Raw genomic sequence first — 20,256 nt, forward strand, 5'->3', positions numbered from 1 at the left:
CTTTACCTTTTTACCTTTGACAACAAGGGCAGGTTGGAAGTTGCCCAACATTATTCGTGACTTATTACCAGGTCATTCTAAATCCAGCACACTCAAGGTTACCACCTTTGTAAGAGCTGCCCAAAAGGTCTACTCCAAATTCCTGAAGGTATCAGATGAGGATTGCAAATGGGATCAGTTGTTGTAACTGCCATTATTATTGTTGGTTTAACATTTTATCCAGTAACTTTTTGTTTTGTTCTTGCATTTCTAATCATCTTTGTAACTTCTTTGCATAATGTAAGTATCTCTGTGAAATATAATTTGATGTACCAGATACACTGATTATTAGGATGTTTTTAATGGACATTATGTACAGACAAACAAAACTATTGACTGATTAAGAAGAAGGTCCATACTGCTAGTGATCAAAGCATGAGTGAATGATGTTTCCATTAGGTTTAAAGCAGTCAGTCCAGCTAGGAGAAATTACTTTGTTAAGTATAATATAATTCAGTGTACTTACCTAAGGAGCTGATGTAGAACACTGATTGTTGTTAAAACAAATTTCCTTTCTGTCATTTATCCTTGACTTTTAGACTTCTTATACTTTCCTTACTTTAAGATGAATAGGACCATATATCACTGGAATTGTAATAAATAGATTTGCATTCAAAACATTAAAGTTAGAAATGTTAAATGCCTATATATTTATATCTCTCACTTATCACACCCATAAACAAATTTATTGTTGCCTTGTCAACACACACATAACCTCTGCAAACAAACAATAGATTAATACAGAAAGTACATTATTAGTCAGACGTGCTAATGCTCTTTTGATACTTTGAAAAGAAACAACATTTCTTGTTTTTCTTAAGGGCAAGTAATGGCTTTTTACACAGGAACATCTTAGGCCATATGTTTCCAAACACATAATTGATATTACCAATCACAATGTGTAAAGGAAAGTGCTACAAAATAAAAACATTACAAATTAGCAAAGCTATATCTGGTATCCAGGCAACACTGCATCCAACCTATGTCCATTTCACAGAAGTAGAAAGATTGTAATAGTCCTCCCAGGATCAGCCTCAAATGTGGCTCATGAGCAATGTTTCTACATATAAGTTTCACTAATCTTGAAAAATGTGGAGTAACATAAGATTTTTAAAACTTTTGCTCAAATAAACAAAAACCCTGCCCAAAGAGCTTTTTCTTCTTCTAGTTTTATGGTAGTTTTTATTGTGAGCTGTTAACTGTATTTCCATATGCCTTGTATTTCAGATCCTTATATTGCTTTAATTCTGAATAAATGGCAGGATCAGGGCGAGCAACGCGGGAGGCGGGGCCAGGGTTGCCCCGCCTCCCGCACCACTCGCCCTCACCCGGCTGGCCTTGCCCAGCCTGCCATGCTGCTGCAGGAGTCCCTCCAGGCTGCGGGTGCCGCGGCCTGGAGAGATTTTCCCGCCGCTTCCTTGCTGGCTGGCCTGGGCCAGGGCGTGTGGGGTGGGAGGCGGGGCCCCGTCTGGGTGGAGCCCCATTTCCCACCCCATGTGCCCTGGCCCCGCCTCCCATGCTGCACAAGAGGCGGGGTCAGGGCGAGCAGTGCGGGAGGCGGGGCCAGGGCGTGGGAGGTGAGGCCATGCCTCCCGCAGTGCGGGGGGGCGCAATTCCCCCCCCCCCGCTTAATATTTAAAATTTTCTTGGGCCGGCCCTGGTTCCAAGGCACTCTCAGGATTTTCCTCCAACACCACAGTTCAAAAGCGTCTACCTTCGCTCAGCCTTCCTTATGGTCCAGCTCTTGCATCCATAGGTTACTTACTGTGATGAACCATGGGCATTGTAGTCCTGCTCAGGACATTGTAATCCCTGATGAAGATGAAAACTTGGGTTTTTTACCTTCCCAGTCTGAACTGGATTCCTCTCAGCCAGATCCTTCCCAGGCAGATCTGGAAACCTTGCACCTGCAAGAAAGTTGTGCCCCAGAAGTATGTCAAACAACCCCAGAGCCTACTTCTCCCGTGTTCTTGCGCCGGGAGTTTTGTAAACAACAGAGAAGTTTGGATTCAGCTTCGCGCAGGAGTGCGAGGATAGCAGCTAAGAATGTTGCCAATTAACATTGATTCTCGTGAGAATCTTTAAGGAGTTTAACATCTGGTCTCAGAGTTTAGCTTTCGTTTCTGATTCCCAGAGAACCGCTTTGGTGAGAAAGTTGGACTCTATATAGGTGTTTTGCCCGCGTAGCAATTTCGCGGAGTCAATTCGTCAGCTTACGGAGCGAGTTGTGTCTGGACAGCGCGCTCCGATTCAAGCCTCGCTTCAGCTCAAGCCTTGCCTTGCTATCCAGCCTTCGCCTTGCTTCCCAGCCTTTGTTTACCTACGGACTTTGCCTTGTTTCCCAGGACTAATCCTTGCCTTGTTTCACGGATTTTACCAAGTTATTCCACGGACCTTGTTCTTGTTCTTAGTTACCTTGTTCCACGTTCAAGCCTTGTTTCAAGTATCAAGTTATTTCCTAGCCACGCTCAAGTTTTATGGACTAAGGACCTTGTCATCTCCCCTCACTTTGCTTGGCAAAGTGAGTGTTTCGGTTATTGGATTACAACTTTGGACCTTAATATTTCTTATTGGACATTGCTTTTTTGGACTAATTCTGACCTTTCCTGAAGGGTCTAATTCTGGACTATTTTCTATACTTGTTTTTATTAACTTTATATATTCCTTCAATAAAGATATTAGTTAGATTCTGGCCTCTGTGTATGGTTATTGGTGCCTCTGCCGCCTGGGTCGTGACAGTTTGACTCCGCCACCCATAAGCACCAACTAACCGAGGCCAGGATGTCTACCGGAGCCGCGCCGGCTGGACAGCCGCTCAGCTACACCATCAGCAAGGACGAAGTGGACCGCATCCGTGACAGACTCAACGCGCAGGATGGAGAAATAAAAGGGTTGAGGGAGCGCGGAGTTCGCCTCCCGGCCATGGCGTTGCCTACCAAGTTTTCTGGAGAAGCTGCTAAGGTTCATGTTTTTCGCCGCCAATGTCAAGCTTATCTAGAGGCCCGTGATGCCGAGTTTCCCCAAGAAGACATCAAGGTGGCGTGGGTCTACAGTCTTCTAGACGGACCAGCGGCTAGCTGGGCGACGGCCCTGTTTGATCAAGCCTCCCCCCACCTAAGTTCAGCACAACGCTTCTTGGATCACCTTAAGGAGACCTGGGGAATCGAGGACAATTTGGAGGCAGCCGGTCACAAACTCCGGCGCCTCCTTCAAGGAGACAGACCCATGTCTCAGTACATAGCCGAGTTCCGCGTGCTGGCCCACAACACCGGCTGGAACGATGTAGCCCTCAGAGGACAATTTCGGGAGGGTCTCAACATTGAAATGCTGGAAGAAATCTCCAAGGTGGATCCTCCCCAGACCCTCGAGGCACTCATTGATCAATGTTTACGGGCTGAAGTCATGATTGCCAACAGGAAACAATGGGTTCGAGGCCAGGGCGGTAGAGCCGGGGCAAAACCCCCCGCTCCCGCCAGTGTTCAGCCACGTCCGGTGTGGAGACCCCCGCCGCCAACCCCATACCCCAGAGGAGGCGAGGAGGTGCCGATGCAGTTGGGCAATGTGCGTCCCAGACTAGATGCCGCCGAGAAGGCCCGTCGTCAACGCTTGAACCTCTGCTGGTACTGCGGGAACGGGGGCCACTTCGCCAGAGAGTGCCCAGCCAAAGGGAAGCCTGCCGCCCGTCTTGCGGCGGCGTCCTCCACGGAGTCGAAGGCGTCTGAGCCGACTGGCACACAGCCGGCGGGGGAAGCCAACGACCGGGTGTAGAGAGGCTCGCCAACCCGGTCAAAAAATCCATCCAAGAGCCGCCAACCGGGGTCCTGTTCCTTCTCGTGGTCACATTATGGTCAGCAAAAAGGGGACCCGTCATGATCCACGCCATGATAGACTCTGGAGCTACCAACAATTTCATCGATAGAGAGTATGCCGACTCTCTGGGATTACAATATCATGATTTCAAGAATGCCCGTGTGGTGCAAGCCATAGACGGCCGTCCCCTCAAGACGGGCCCCGTAAGCCAGTGGTCGGAACCCACCAGGATGTGGATAAGGGAACATATGGAAGAGATTTCCTTCTTTGTTACCGAGGTTCCCCATTTCCCTGTGATTTTGGGAATTCCATGGCTGACACTCCACGACCCTAACATCTCCTGGTCCAACAGAGAACTGCAGTTTGCTTCACCGTACTGCCAAAACCATTGCCTCGTAGCCAAGGTATGCCATGCCACAGACTCCGAGCCCATCATCACCTTGCCAAAGAAGTACTCCGAGTATTGGGATGTATTCAATGAGAAAGAAGCCGAAAAATTACCCCCACATAGACCTTATGACTGTGCCATTGACTTGGTGGAGGGGGCCCCGATCCCGCGAGGGCATCTCTACTCCCTGACTGAACCAGAGCAAGAAGCTCTCAGGGAATTCTTAGAGACAAACCTTCGCAAGGGGTTCATCAGACCCTCTCAATCCCCAGCCGCCTCCCCAGTGATGTTTGTGAAGAAGAAGTCAGGGGAATTACGCTTGGTGGTGGACTACAGAGCATTGAACAATATCACCAAGCGGAACAGCTATCCCCTGCCCTTAATCTCGGATCTACTGGACCGACTTCGAGGAGCCAAGGTCTACACCAAGCTGGATCTTCGGGGGGCTTATAATCTAGTTCGCATCAGAGAAGGGGACGAGTGGAAGACCGCCTTCCAGACTAAATTCGGATTATTCGAGTCCCGAGTTATGAATTTCGGTTTATGCGGAGCTCCCGCAACGTTCCAGCATTTTGTCAACGATATTTTTCAGGACTATCTAGACAGATTCTTGATAATCTACCTGGACGATTTTTTGGTGTTTTCCAGATCACAATCAGAACATGAGAACCACGTCAAAATGGTGTTGCAACGACTGCGGGATCATGGACTTTATGCCAAGCTAGAAAAATGCGCTTTTGATCTACAAGAGGTAGATTTCCTTGGCTACCGCATCTCGCCTCTAGGGCTTTCCATGGATCCAGCCAAAGTTTCAGCAGTATTGGAATGGCGGGCGCCAACTAACAAGAAAGAGGTGCAGCGTTTCTTGGGGTTCGCGAACTACTACCGCAAGTTCATTCCAGATTTTGCCCGCTGGTCCGACCCCATCACTAGCTGCATCCGTGGAAAGCAGCCTTTCCGCTGGACTGATCAAGCAGAGAAAGGGTTCCAGCAACTGAAGAAACTATTCACCTCCCAGCCAATTCTACAGCACCCAAATCCTGGAACCCCTTTTGTGGTGCAAGCGGACGCCTCTGATGTGGCAATTGGGGCTGTACTCTTACAACCGGTGGGAGATCACCTCCACCCCTGTGCCTTTTATTCTCGTCAACTAACCACACCAGAGAGGAATTACACCATTTGGGAAAAAGAACTACTGGCCATAAAGGCAGCCTTTGAAACTTGGAGACATTGGCTAGAAGGGGCCAAATTCCCCATTGAAGTCCACACTGATCATCGTAATCTAGAACATCTAAGAACTGCCCGCAAACTAAATCAGAGGCAGCAACGTTGGGCTTTATTCTTTGAACGTTTCAACTTCCAGATCCATTATGTGACCCCAGCTCAAACCAAGCAAGCAGACGCCCTGTCACGTAAACCGGAATACGCTGCAGGACGCAAGGAGACCTTTGAATCCCAACTGCTACAACCTGAGAACTTTGCCACGCTCACAGTGGGGAACACCAAATCCAGTCCCATTGGTTCAACTTCCCCTACTCCAGGACCCATCTGTGCTCAAGAAATCAGGGCTAGTCAGCAAGCAGATGCCTGGGCGCAGGACCAACTTCGCCAAGGTCTGCATTTTCCCTTTTCGCTTAAAGATGGGCTGCTCTGCTATAGAAATCATGTTTATATCCCACCCGGACCGGGCAGGGAAAAAGCGCTTCGTCTGTGTCATGACTGCAAACCAGCAGGACACTTCGGACTATTTAAAACCATGCATTTGATCCTAAGAGATTTTTGGTGGCCCAAGATCCGCAAGGATGTGGAAAAATATGTCAACACCTGCCCAGTATGCCAGCGCTCCAAGATACGAAGGGAGAAGCCCTCAGGGCTTTTGCACCCCCTTCCTACCCCATCTCGCCCATGGGAAATAATTTCCGCGGATTTCATCACTGACCTACCACCTTCCTGTGGATTCACCACGATCTTAGTGGTGGTGGACCTATTCACCAAGTTGGCCCATTTCATTCCCTGCGAAGGCCTCCCCACGGCCAAAGAAACTGCGGATCTATTTCTTCAGCATGTTTTCAGACTACATGGATTGCCCAAGAGTTTAGTCACAGACCGTGGATCTCAATTCACCTCTCGTTTTTGGAAGGCACTACAAAAACTACTGGGCATAGACTCTCGCTTATCTTCAGCTCATCATCCCCAAACAGATGGGCAAACGGAGCGCACCAATGCCACTTTGGAGCAGTATCTTCGCTGTTATGTAAACTACCAACAGGACAATTGGGCTTCTCTGTTACCACTGTCTGAGTTTGCCTACAATAATGGAGTTCAAGCTTCTACAAAAGAAACGCCGTTCTTTGCAAACTACGGTTTCCATCCACGTTTCTTTCCCCCTGTCATTGAAACTTCAGAAGTTCCCGCAGCAGAGGATTGGCTGCAGGAACTCACAGCGGTGCAACAACTTTTGCTCCAGCAACTGGACCAAGCCAAGGAGGACTATAAACGCCACGCTGACAAACACCGCCAGCCGGGCCCCGAAATCAAGGTAGGAGATCGGGTTTTTCTGTCCACTCGCTTCCTGCCCTCCCACCGCCCATGCCGGAAGTTAGATGCCCGCTTCATTGGCCCCTATCCAGTGGTGGCGCAATTAAACCCCGTGACTTTCAAACTCCAACTTCCGCGTTCAATGCGCATTCACCCAGTGTTTCACCGTTCCCTGCTCCTTCCGGCGGATGGTGTGCGTCCTGATACAGACCAACCGGCCCCCCCTCCTGTTTTGATGAATGGGGAGGAGGAGTTCGAGGTTGAGGACATTTTGGATTCTCGCTTTCATCGCCGCCGCCTACAATATCTCATTGACTGGGTGGGTTTTGGGCCTGAGGAACGCTCTTGGGAAGACGCCTCCACAGTCCATGCTCCTGATCTAACCCGTCGCTTCCATCTGACCTATCCCACCAAACCGCGACCTCGCGCCTCGGGGAGAGGACCCCAGTTTGGGAGGGGCCCTGAGGAGGGGGATAGTGTGATGAACCATGGGCATTGTAGTCCTGCTCAGGACATTGTAATCCCTGATGAAGATGAAAACTTGGGTTTTTTACCTTCCCAGTCTGAACTGGATTCCTCTCAGCCAGATCCTTCCCAGGCAGATCTGGAAACCTTGCACCTGCAAGAAAGTTGTGCCCCAGAAGTATGTCAAACAACCCCAGAGCCTACTTCTCCCGTGTTCTTGCGCCGGGAGTTTTGTAAACAACAGAGAAGTTTGGATTCAGCTTCGCGCAGGAGTGCGAGGATAGCAGCTAAGAATGTTGCCAATTAACATTGATTCTCGTGAGAATCTTTAAGGAGTTTAACATCTGGTCTCAGAGTTTAGCTTTCGTTTCTGATTCCCAGAGAACCGCTTTGGTGAGAAAGTTGGACTCTATATAGGTGTTTTGCCCGCGTAGCAATTTCGCGGAGTCAATTCGTCAGCTTACGGAGCGAGTTGTGTCTGGACAGCGCGCTCCGATTCAAGCCTCGCTTCAGCTCAAGCCTTGCCTTGCTATCCAGCCTTCGCCTTGCTTCCCAGCCTTTGTTTACCTACGGACTTTGCCTTGTTTCCCAGGACTAATCCTTGCCTTGTTTCACGGATTTTACCAAGTTATTCCACGGACCTTGTTCTTGTTCTTAGTTACCTTGTTCCACGTTCAAGCCTTGTTTCAAGTATCAAGTTATTTCCTAGCCACGCTCAAGTTTTATGGACTAAGGACCTTGTCATCTCCCCTCACTTTGCTTGGCAAAGTGAGTGTTTCGGTTATTGGATTACAACTTTGGACCTTAATATTTCTTATTGGACATTGCTTTTTTGGACTAATTCTGACCTTTCCTGAAGGGTCTAATTCTGGACTATTTTCTATACTTGTTTTTATTAACTTTATATATTCCTTCAATAAAGATATTAGTTAGATTCTGGCCTCTGTGTATGGTTATTGGTGCCTCTGCCGCCTGGGTCGTGACACTTACTTACATAGGTTTTGTACTTACTCTCCACCAAATTAGCATTTTTTTCCTTAAAAGCTTTATTTTGATGCAGAAACAGGAATTTCCACACAGAAAATGTTTTCTGTATGAAAATAAAATTTGTAATTGGAGGTAGTTCTATAAAATGTGTACATGATTGATTTGCATAGGAAGCAGAATGTTCTGTTCAGACATTAATATTTCTGCATCAAATTATTATTGTCAATGCAGAAAAATTCTTTTTAAAACAAAACAGCCTTGTGTTTCTGCATTTAAATACTATTTTCCATGAAGAAAATGGCTCTTTTTTGTACCAAATATCCATGTGTTAATTTTGTACAAAATAAAACACCAGCCATAGTTTTGTTTTCTGCACAGAAAAGAACAGTACGTGTGGAAAAGAACTTGGGAATCTTAGTAGACAACAAGCTGAACATGAGCAAACAATGTGATGCAACAACTAAAAAAGCCAGGGAGTATAGTGTCTAGATCAGTGGTTCTCAACATGTGGGTCCCCAAGTGTTTTGGCCTACAACTCCCAGAAATCACAGCCAGTTTACCAACTGTTAGGATTTTTGGGAGTTGAAAGCCAAAACATCTGTGGACCCACAGGTTGAGAACCACTGGTCTCGATCAAAGGATGTAATGCTTCCCCTATATCCTGCTTTTGTCTGCCTCCCTTGGAATACTGTGTCCAATTCTGGGCACCACAATTTAAGAAAGATCTTAACAAGCTGGTAAATGTCCAGAGGACAGAGGATAAAATGATCAAAGGTTTGGAGACCATGCGGCTTGAGCTTGGGATGCTTAACCTGCAGAAGAGAAGGTTGAGAGGAGATATCATAACCATGCTTAAATATTTGAAATGATGTCATAAGGAAGAGGAAGCAGGCTTGTTTAATGCTGCACTGGAAACTAGGACCCAGAACAATGGGTTCAAATTACAAGAAAGGAAACATCACCAGAACATTAGGAAGAACTTCCAACCGTAAGAGCTGTTCAACAGTGGAACTATCTGCCGTGGTGTATGATGGAAGCTCCTTCTTTGGAGGCTTTTAAACAGGGGCTGGATGGCCATCTGTCAGGGGTACTTTGTGCTTTTTCTACATGGCAGGGGGTTGGAGATGGTCCATGTGGTCTCTTCCAACTCTATTATTCTCTGATTCTATGAATTCTTATTTTTACAAGAGTGTCTTCAGTCTCAAATGAGGTGCTCTTGTTCCTCAAGCAGTTGTGACAAGCAGACAATTATTCATGGCTGAACACTTTGGTGTAGAATTCCCTATGAAAAAAGAAAAGAAATGCTTCCTGCCTGTATAACCTGGACTACCCCATCTTTAATGCTACAAAATTGTATAGGTTGTGTATTTACAACAACCTATTTATCATACTGGATCATTGAGTGTTTGTGCAGACTTACTGGAAACCAACTTTTACTTATAATACACATACATAACTTATTTTCTGAATCTCTTGGTATGTTATTTATCATTTTCATGAGTCAGGTGCTATATTCCATTTCCCCCCTTCTATTGAGGTCTCAGCTTTTGTGTGAGGTATATAACTGAGGTGCACAGTATTTGAAAAACCATCCTTTTCCATAGAAAGCATCCCAGGTTTCAGGATCTGCAGGGCAAACTCTTCTCTCAGTAGAGTCCCCTTTGGAAGTATGCTTGATAGGGGCGTGAGTGGCCAATGACAGACAAGGGAGGATGGACTGACTTCCCCACTATCCTGCTATCAGTGGTCAATGTCTTTTCAGTTCAGGAGGACCCTCAAAAAATTGATAAAGACATGTTTTTCAATGGTTGGCCTGGAACTCTAAATATTTTAATTTGATTTATTATTATTGAGGAATTTTAAAAATATCAATTTGATTTTCAATAGTATGACTACTTTGTATTTCAATTTCTATATTTTTATTGTGTTTTCTGGCAGGACCTTTTAAAACTATGCTGGTGTCACCCTGAATCCCAATTATAGGTATGGGGAAAATATTAATATAAATGGAATAAGCAAACACATTAACTTAGTCGCTGGACTAAAAAGGGGGCAAGAAAAGCTAAGATCACATGCTGTGGTTCTAACTCTTAAAACAGGCTGGGGAGACACTTGAATTGACAGTCATGCAGTTCAGTGGAGCACTTAGCAATATTTTGAAAGGGAAAGAGACTGCATTAATATAGTATGGGGGGTACTTAGAAAGTAATATTTAGGGAGGGAGAGAAAGAGATCACATACTGTGAAAATTATGATTATTCCCTAGAAAGAACTGTCTATTTCTATTTCGAATGTTTGCTAATTGCTCTTCTTCCCACAAGGAGTCTCAATATGTACAATAAAAAAGATAAAAAGGCTATAGTAGCAACTAAAAACAATTTTAAATATTTTTTTTTTTAAAAAAAAATCAAAAGTCAGACTAACAAAGGAAATATTGTTAAAATTTAAGAACTTGGCTCCTACCATTAGCTTAACAAAAATGAAGCCTATCTGACTCCCTCTGAGAAGGAGTTCTACAGTTAACATGATGTTACAAAGGAAGCCCCACTTAACCTATTATGACAGTTGGATATCCAGAAGGGCTTCTACTTGAAGGCTATTTATACAAGAGAAGGAAAGCCTTCAGATGCTGGCTCCGAGTCCTTTAAGGCCAAGTAGATTAAAACCAGCACCTTGAATTAAGCTAATAAACAAATGAGAAATTGGAAGAACTAGTGAGGTGTGATCTGTAAAGTACACAGCATGCAGCAGTCCAGCACCTGTAGTTGTTACCTGTATTAGCTTCCAAACATTTTCCAAGGATGGCCACATGTAGACCACAGTCTTACAGAGAGATAATTAAGACATGAATCACTGTTGCTAAACCCACCTCCCCTAAGAAGGGGTAGACTTATCACATCAGAAACAATGATGGGCTGTGGCGCAGGCGGGAGAGCAAGCCAGTGCAATTAACTGCAATGAATCACTCTGACCAGGAGGTCATGAGTTCGAGCCCCGCTCTGAGCCTATGTTTGTTTGTCTTTGTTCTATGTTAAAAGGCATTGAATGTTTGCCTATATGTGTAATGTGATCCGCCCTGAGTCCCCTTCGGGGTGAGAAGGGCGGAATATAAATGCTGTAAATAAATAAATAAATAATTGTTAGCTTCAGTACCATCTTAAAGCTTTTTTCTTTCTTTCAAAGGAAATGCAACAAATGTTCTTAAAAGATAGTAGAAGGTATATCCAATGTAAGATTTGCACAATGATATGTATGTAAAAAGAATATGCTTTGTGTTACAATATGTTATTTATCAACCAATGTTGTTGTGAAACTTAGAGATCAAAGGATGGCTGAAGATACAGGGTAATGGGGCTTTGACAGGAATGGGGACTCATCTAGAATCATGCAGAGGCAGATTATATGAGTGGGATCTGCCAACTTTTCAGACAAGTCATTATGAAGGTAGAGGAGAAGGCTATACTTGTAAAGTATCACTCTCTTGTATAAGAAGCTCATCTCTCTTTAGCATCTTATATTGAATCTGCCCCATATCTGCCCCAATGACCTTGCTATCTTTATAATAGTACCTCTGGACAAAAAGGAAATACAGGAGACCCCCAATACCCACTGGACCAATACCTGTGATTTCACCTACATGCATCTGACAAAAGGAATATCTACTCTGATAATTTAATTCAGTTTCAAACTGGCATTGAAGAAAGTGGTTTCATTGTGCATATGATTACATAGGAAATCCTGGAACCAGTTTGAGACACGGATGGTGATTACACAAACCATAGAATGCTGATGCACATTAAGGGCTTTTCTTTCAATGGTCAGTATAGATGGGGCCAAAGTATGTTCTTTCTAGGACAGGTGATACTACAGTACATTCCACTGGAAATTACCATAGAGTCAAAGTCTTAGATAGGATACATCTCTAGAAATTCTCTAGGTCTTTCAATGCAACTCTAAGGTAATTTCAAGTGGAATGTGTTAATTTTAATAGGGTTTTTAACCACAGTTTCCTGCTTTCACTGTAATTTCAGAAATGTATTCCCATGGACATGATGTGTGTGTGTGTGTGTGTGTGTGTGTAATACTGTAATCTCCAGTTACAGGCCTTTCAATACTTTGGTCTTGCTCTTGTCAAACAGAAGGAGAAAGGAAGTGTCTAACAAAATATCTCAAGCGATAAGCAGCATGTTCTTTTTCTCTTTCTTAATAATATTAAGAGTTAAGAAGCTATCTTTTGTTGGAAACTCAGTACACAGCACTACTACTTTATACAGATTAATGATCTTTAGCCTTTTCAGATTCTGAGTACATTGAGCATGAAGCTTGAGATGGGATGGAGGGGGATGGTGACGACGATGATGATGATGGGAGTAGACTGGAGCCAAGTCTACATGGTACATGACTTCTTTAATGCCAGGCAGAATATAGGCATTCATTCATTCAACTAATTCACAATTATTCCAATTAACATTCTCCTCAAGTCTATCAGTTAAAAGCTCATTGGAAATAAACTACATCCCTCTCCCTTTGATTTTATAGACAAAACAGGTTCTTTTATATCAAAAGAAAAAAAGAGAGAACATTTACAAAAGTTTAAGCATTAAACATGCAACTTGGCAGCTTCTCCAGAGAGCTAGCAATACTAACTTAAAGATCACAGGTTGGGAGGAGAAAGGAAAAGAATGGCTGTTAATAATTTAAGAAGTGAGAATTATTCACTGAGGAGATGCATAGTATCACTCCAAGATGCAATCTGTCTGTCCTCTCTGACAGCATGAATGGATCTGACACTTCCCTTAGGAAACGCTTCTTCCTTTGTCTTGGATCCTAGGAACATGGAAGAGAAATCTCTCTCTTCCTCTTAGAAATGAGTATGGATCAAGGTTTCAAAACATTCATCTCTCATTAGACACGTCTTGTCTATTTAAAAGTCATTTCCCACAGAGGTTTCAACAATCCTTTTTACTAATGTGATCTGGGCATTCAGTGGTTTCTCAGCATTGTCTCCTTTAATATAAAAACTAATTACTATGACCTGTGACTTTTCTTCCCCTGTCTTTCTGTTGTTATTTTCTCTTCTGAATACCATACAAGGTTGGGAGTGCTGACTACTGTGAATCCAAAAATCTCCATGCACAGAAGACAACACTATTTCTTCCCAAACTAATAATTATAGTAGCATTTGTGTGGCTGTCTGACACCTCCATCATTTATACCTCCCTCCCTCACCCTTATACCTTTGTGTTCCACTCTTCATAATATCCACCAGGATTGGAAACAAGAATCTTTGTCTATGGACACCTGTCAAATATCCATATTTCAATAGGAATCATGTTAGCTTACTCAAATGTCCTGGTTTCTGCTGCTCCATTGCTGCTTTTGTTGTGTGGCTTCAAGTCATTTCCAGCTTATGGTGGCCCTAAGGCAAGATTTGTTTAGAGAAGGCATGTCTTTGCCTTTTCCCGAGGCTAGGGGAGTTTCACTTGTCCAAAGTCACCCAGTGGAATCCAAGGGCAAGCAGGGATTCAAATCTCCAGAGTCATAGTCCAACACTCAAAACATAATATTACATTGGCTCTTCTTCTATGATTGCTTACCTGTCCCCTTTAAACAAGGAAGCAATAGCAATAGTATGCCAGCAGATTTTGCTCTTCTTATCCTGGATCTTGGGGAGGAAATGCAGTCAAACATAGGGCAAAAGAGATGGGCAGGAGTGAGGAATATAGTTAGGGTACAACTTTTGTAAAGAAAATCATTTTAGCAACCTAGAAAATTGTTTCTATTCTCACAAAAAGAAAGCCATCTTCAACCTCAGCAACATGGAATGGACGAAGGATTAGGGGAAATACAACCCAAAATAGGGAAACAAGTTGTCCAGGAACACCTGGCCTCTCTAAACGAATTCAAGTCCCCAGGGCCAAATCAGCTACATCCAAGAATATTGAAGGAACTAGTGGAAGTTATTTCAGAACGACTGGCAATTATCTTCGAGAGTTCTTGGAGAACGAGAGAAGTCCCAGCAGATTGGAGGAGGGCGAATGTGGTCCCTATCTTCAAGAAGGGGGAGAAAAAAAAAGAACGACCCAAACAATTACCGTCCAGTCAGCCTCACATCGATACCAGGGAAGATTCTGGAAAAGATAATTAAGGAAGTGGTCTGCAAACACTTAGAAACAATGCGGTCATTGCTAATAGTCAACACGGACTTACCAAAAACAAGTCATGCCAGACTAATCTGATCTCTTTTTTCGATAGAGTTACGAGTTGGGTCGATACAGGGAATGCTGTGGATGTAGCGTACCTGGATTTCAGTAAGGCCTTCGACAAAGTCCCCCACGACCTTCTGGCAGACAAACTAGTAAAATGTGGGCTAGACAAAACTACGGTTAGGTGGATCTATAATTGGCTAAGCAAACGAACCCAAAGGGTGCTCACCAATGCATCTTCTTCATCTTGGAAAGAAGTCACGAGTGGAGTGCCGCAGGGTTCTGTTCTGGGCCCGGTTTTGTTCAACATCTTTATTAACGACTTAGACGAAGGGTTAGAAGGCACGATCATCAAGTTTGCAGACGACACAAAACTGGGAGGGATAGCTAACACTCCAGAAGACAGGAGCAGAATTCAAAACGATCTTGACAGACTAGAGAGATGGGCCGAAAATAACAAATGAAGTTCAACAGGGACAAATGCAAGATACTTCACTTCAGCAGAAAAAAATGGAATGAAAAGATACAGAATGGGGGACGCCTGGCTGGACAGCAGTACGCGTGAAAAAGACCTTGGAATCCTCGTGGACAACAAGTTAAACATGAGCCTACAATGTGATGCGGCTGCTAAAAAAGCCAATGGGATTCTGGCCTGCATAAATAGGGGTATAGCATCTAGATCCAGGGAAGTCATGCTACCCCTCTATACTGCCTTGGTCAGACCACACCTGGAATACTGTGTCCAGTTCTGGGCACCTCCATTGAAGGAAGATGTTGACAAGCTGGAAAGCGTCCAGAGGAGGGCAACTAAAATAATCAAATGTCTGGAGAACAAGCCCTATGAGGAGCGGCTTAAAGTACTGGGTATGTTTAGCCTGCAGAAGAGAAGGCTGAGAGAAGCCATGATAGCCATGTATAAATACGTGAAGTCATAGGGAGGAGGGAGCAAGCTTGTTTTCTGCTGCCCTGCAGACTAGGACACGGAACAATGACTTCAAACTACAGGAAAGGAGATTCCACCTGAACATTAGGAAGAACTTCCTCACAGTGAGGGCTGTTCGGCAGTGGAACTCTCTTCCCCGGACTGTGGTGGAGGCTCCTTCTTTGGAGGCTTTTAAGCAGAGGCTGGATGGCCATCTGTTGGGGGTGCTTTGAACGCGATTTCCTGCTACTTGGCAGGGGGTTGGACTGGATGGCCCATGAGGTCTCTTCCAACTCTACTATTCTATGATTCTATTATTCTATGAATACTTGCCTTGTCTATAGCAATATTGCTACGTTCCATTGTAGTATGCCCATTTTGTATTTTTGGTTCTTTAAAGACCATTTCTATAAAGGCCAAAGGGGAAACATATTTAGCTTTTCAGATGTTTTGGATGGATGTATTCCTGTATTTATGAGAACATTTATATTCCCGTCTTGTGGTATTTCAAGGTGGCATACAAATTAAACAATATAAACAATTAAAAATAACTGCAGATGAAACTCATACATTAATTTAAACAGATAGAAACATATTAAACCAACCAACAAGTTAAAACAGCTTAATGCTGACCTTAAAATCCCTGACCCTCCTGCCAGCATGGTAAAGGATTGTAGGAACTATAGGTCAATGTTTCCCTGTATAGACTGTTTATACTACTGCATTATGTATCCATGAATAAGGTTCTGGTTTGAAGGTGGAAATAACATATGTTTGCATCTGGCTTCTGAACTACATAGGGAAAAGCTGTAGTTCTGCAATAGATCCCACAGTTTTCATGAAGGGGGATCCAGATGTAATCTTTGGCATGTGGTTAGAATGATTTGGGGAAGTAGTTTTCTGTCTATCCTACTGAGATAACTTGGAATACTGGGGTGATCTGGTCGTCCCCACCAAAGGTTATCTTACAACATTGCTTTTGAATATTGATTTAGTGAGATAGCAGTCTCATCAATGCAAATCTTTGTATCTAACAAGCTCACAGCAGTTGGGGCGGGGGGAGTAAGTGTTCTATTCTGCAACATTCTCAGCCTGCAATAATCCAATTTCTCCTGATTATGCTAGTACAAGGTTGTGCTGCAGTAGTTAGTCAGGTTGAGCAAACATAATCAAATTCAGTTTAAATGCCCCCTGATGATCAGGCTAATGTGGACAACAGATGATTTTCCAAAACAAATCAATTTCTTCAAAGCTTGGGCTATCACTTACAGAGGGCAGAAAATCAATTTGTCTGGTCATGTTATTTTCCACTGCAGCTCTGTCTTCCTATTTGTCAGTCTTCACTCTTTGGTATCTTACTAATATTTCCTGACATCATTTATCTCTTCGCATAATGCCCTTTACACCTCAGTCATTTATCCTTTTGAAACTACGCCCAATGCATGATAGCTTTGTTTAACCCAGACTTTTCCAACCTGTTACCTCCAAATGATTTGAACTACAATTCCTATTATCCCAACCACTTGATCATTCTGGCTGATTACTAATGCACGTTACTAGATTGGGAAAGCTGGTCTATTTTCCTATCTCCTTCAGACTTCTTCATGGCTTAATTGCTTTGCGGCTCAAAATGCAACTGGATAATTGAAAATTTGTTTGAATTATTCACAAATATGACATGAAAATAACTAATTTATCCACCGATTTTCAACTAATTCAGCTCCTGCAGCATAATTGAGCAGAAAAATATGTCAGAAAGGAATCTTACAATATAATTTTGGTAGTATATCATCATCATCATCATCATCATCATTTATTTATTTAGTGCATGTGGAACTTTATAAGGAAAAGAACAAGAAAACAGTTTGGTGCCCTCAGGTTTACGATCTAATGAAGACATGGCACAAAAGGAAAGGTGGATGACAGTGTGGGAGGAGGTTAAATCCAGCAGGGACTGCTTCTTCTTCTTTCCCTCTGAGGCCAAGACAGTAACAGTTGGGATGGAAGGATGGCATTTCATTTGATTCTAAGTTTAAATGTAATTTTGATCCTAGTTATACTCTTAAATACTAATATATCTGCACTTGGATAAATTGACCCATGTATAAGTTGAGGGCAGGTTTTGAGGCCAAACTTATAGATTTTGGTATGACCTGTGGATAAGTTGAATATTATTCTGTGGAGAGAGAAAGCACCACATTGTGGGGAAAGCAGAACAGAAATACCATGTATCCTCCTCCTTCTTGTGTTTTGTTAGTGCCAAGCCAATTAAATCTGCTTTTAAGAAATGTCAAGCTTCTTTGGAAGCAGTTTACTATAGAAACTGTGAAAAGATGTGAGAAATTACAAAATAATTGTGGAAGTAGATAACATACACAATGTGACAATGTCAACCAAAATGGGCAAATGTTTTTTATGATAGATATACCGTATTTGTTTTACTGTAATTCTCAATATAAGCTGTTGGGGGGGGGGGGGGAACTGTCCTTACAAAGAGTAGTTGATTCCATGCAGCTCTGCATGGAATATCTGTGTAGCAATTAAAGCATTTTTGGCTTGAAATTCAGCAGACAAAATTGACCAAATCCCAGGAAAATGCTTTCGAAAAGTCTAGGAAGATTAAGGAGACCATTCAGTGAGCAATTACTCTTTCCTTGCCCATTGATTTTGTACATCTTCAAAAAAAAAAAAAAGCGTAATAAGAACACTTTCCTCTGAACAGCTGAAAGTTTAAGCTCTTTGTCATGATTTGTAGCACTTATATCACCCAGTCAGTTTGAACAAAACAGCAAACGGTGGGCTGCACATAGCCAACATCATTTATTTGACATTTTAAGTTTATGTTGTGTTTTGCTGCATTTGTTCCATTTTGAACAGATGCTTTCTTTTTTCTTTTATATCTGATGCTAAGAATAATTCTGATTGAACTAATTGAGCAGATATGCATAACATCCTCTTCTTAGCATATTTTATGCCACTTTCAATTTCACCTTAAGAAGTGGTAGAAGTGATGGGAGAAATGGAAGATGGTGATGCTGTTGATTTGACATGACTTACTATTTCTTAAGTTTCATGTTACTTCAATTTTATGGCCTAAATATAACTACTAATTGCAAGCAGAGAAGTCCCATGTAACTAACTACATAGTTGTTGAATGGTAAATTAACACCTATGTAAATCCCATTGCTTCAGTTGGTCGACTCCAGTCCAGTCTGATGACTGCATCTATTTCTGCAGCTTACACTGGCAGATTCTATAAATATTCCATATCAAATGTGAAATTACCTTCCCCATTTCGGCCCATGTTGCACTTTGCCTGGGTTCTATGAATTAGTCTCCAGTGTTAATATTGTATGTTTTATGTTGATTTTAACTATTGTTTTTACTGTAATTGATGTTTTTATTGGATAACTGTTTTATTGCTGTGTTTTGATATTTCATTGTTTTATCGGGCAAGGCCACATGTAAGCCGCCCCGAGTCCCTTCAGGGAGATGGGGCGGGGTATAAAAATAAAGTATTATTATTATTATTATTATTATTATTATTATTATTATTATTATTATATCTTGTTATAGAGATATAGCCAGATGTTTCTCCAATCCCCCTCTCCACTAGCCCTAAATGCTGGGATGTGACTGTGTGTAGCCTTAAATATGCAGCAAAGATTTATATAGGGTATTAGCAAGAGTGTTTCAATGCATATTATATTCTCCCAGTCAACCTTCACTACCTAACCAGCATCTTGATGTGAATTGGGTTCTACCAATGTGCATCTGCAGTCTTCAGTTGTTGCCTTGATTGATATGTACAATGTATACAATGGTCCCAATGTGCATTGATCACCCTGCTGGCTCCCCTATGTAGTACCTTCTAACGCATGCTGAATACAGACTTTGGCTAGATCTACACTGCCCTTCAGTGGCTAAATGGTGAATCGGGTGAGGGAAAATCAAAAGGAGACATAGTGTAGTGTCACCTGCAGAATGCTATATCATATATTATAGGAACTTAGCCACAGGATGCAGATCCACTGAGGCTACTCCACCAGCTATTAAATCAGCCAGTAAATGGTCAAGGGGGGTATGGGAACCAAATCGTAAATGTTGGGTGGAGAGCTTTGATCACTGAAATAGATAATGTCAACTACTGCAACAACTAAAAACAAAGATTATACAGACACAGGTATAATCCATGAGTCCAGAAGTCTTTAAGAAGATGTGAATTAATCTCTTCAGTTCCTAAGCAGAAATAATAATTAATATTAGGGTTGCAAGGGTCTAGCAATGAGTTGGATTTGATCAAATGATAAGAAATCCTAGGTTTACACAGTAGATTTAGGTTTAGTTCTATCATAATTTTTCTATATCTGCATCTCTATATCACATACTATTTTGAATTTAGACATCTATATATTTAGATATGGATTAAAAAGTGATCCTACATCTTTTGTAGGCTAAACAAAACTTTGAGGATATTTAATTATTTCTGTATTGTTCTATTCTCTTTTGTTGTTTCATTTTGATGTTGAGGTCCTAATCCCACTCACAATGGAGTCTTTTTAAATAGAAAAGAGTTTATTCCCAAATAAAATGCTTAGAATTGTGCTGCAAATGGTGACATAATGTGTGGAGAACATTCTCTATTTAAGATATTCTTGCTCAAGTTATCCTATAAGAATCACAGCCTCTCTCTCTTTCTCACAACACACATACAGTCATATTAATAATTTGAATGGATTTAGATTACTGCTTTGGTGGTTGTTAAAAAAACTTTTATATAATCTTGCATTTATATTTAGAATACAGTAGACTCTCAGGTAACATCATCCGTGGGGATTGGTAGATGCCGCATAAATGTAGCTTCTGGTTGCTTGATAGTTATTATTAAAAATAGACCTAAG

The sequence above is a fragment of the Anolis carolinensis genome, chromosome 3 (genome assembly GCF_035594765.1).
Source record: "Anolis carolinensis isolate JA03-04 chromosome 3, rAnoCar3.1.pri, whole genome shotgun sequence".
In the NCBI taxonomy this organism is placed as follows: domain Eukaryota; kingdom Metazoa; phylum Chordata; class Lepidosauria; order Squamata; family Dactyloidae; genus Anolis; species Anolis carolinensis.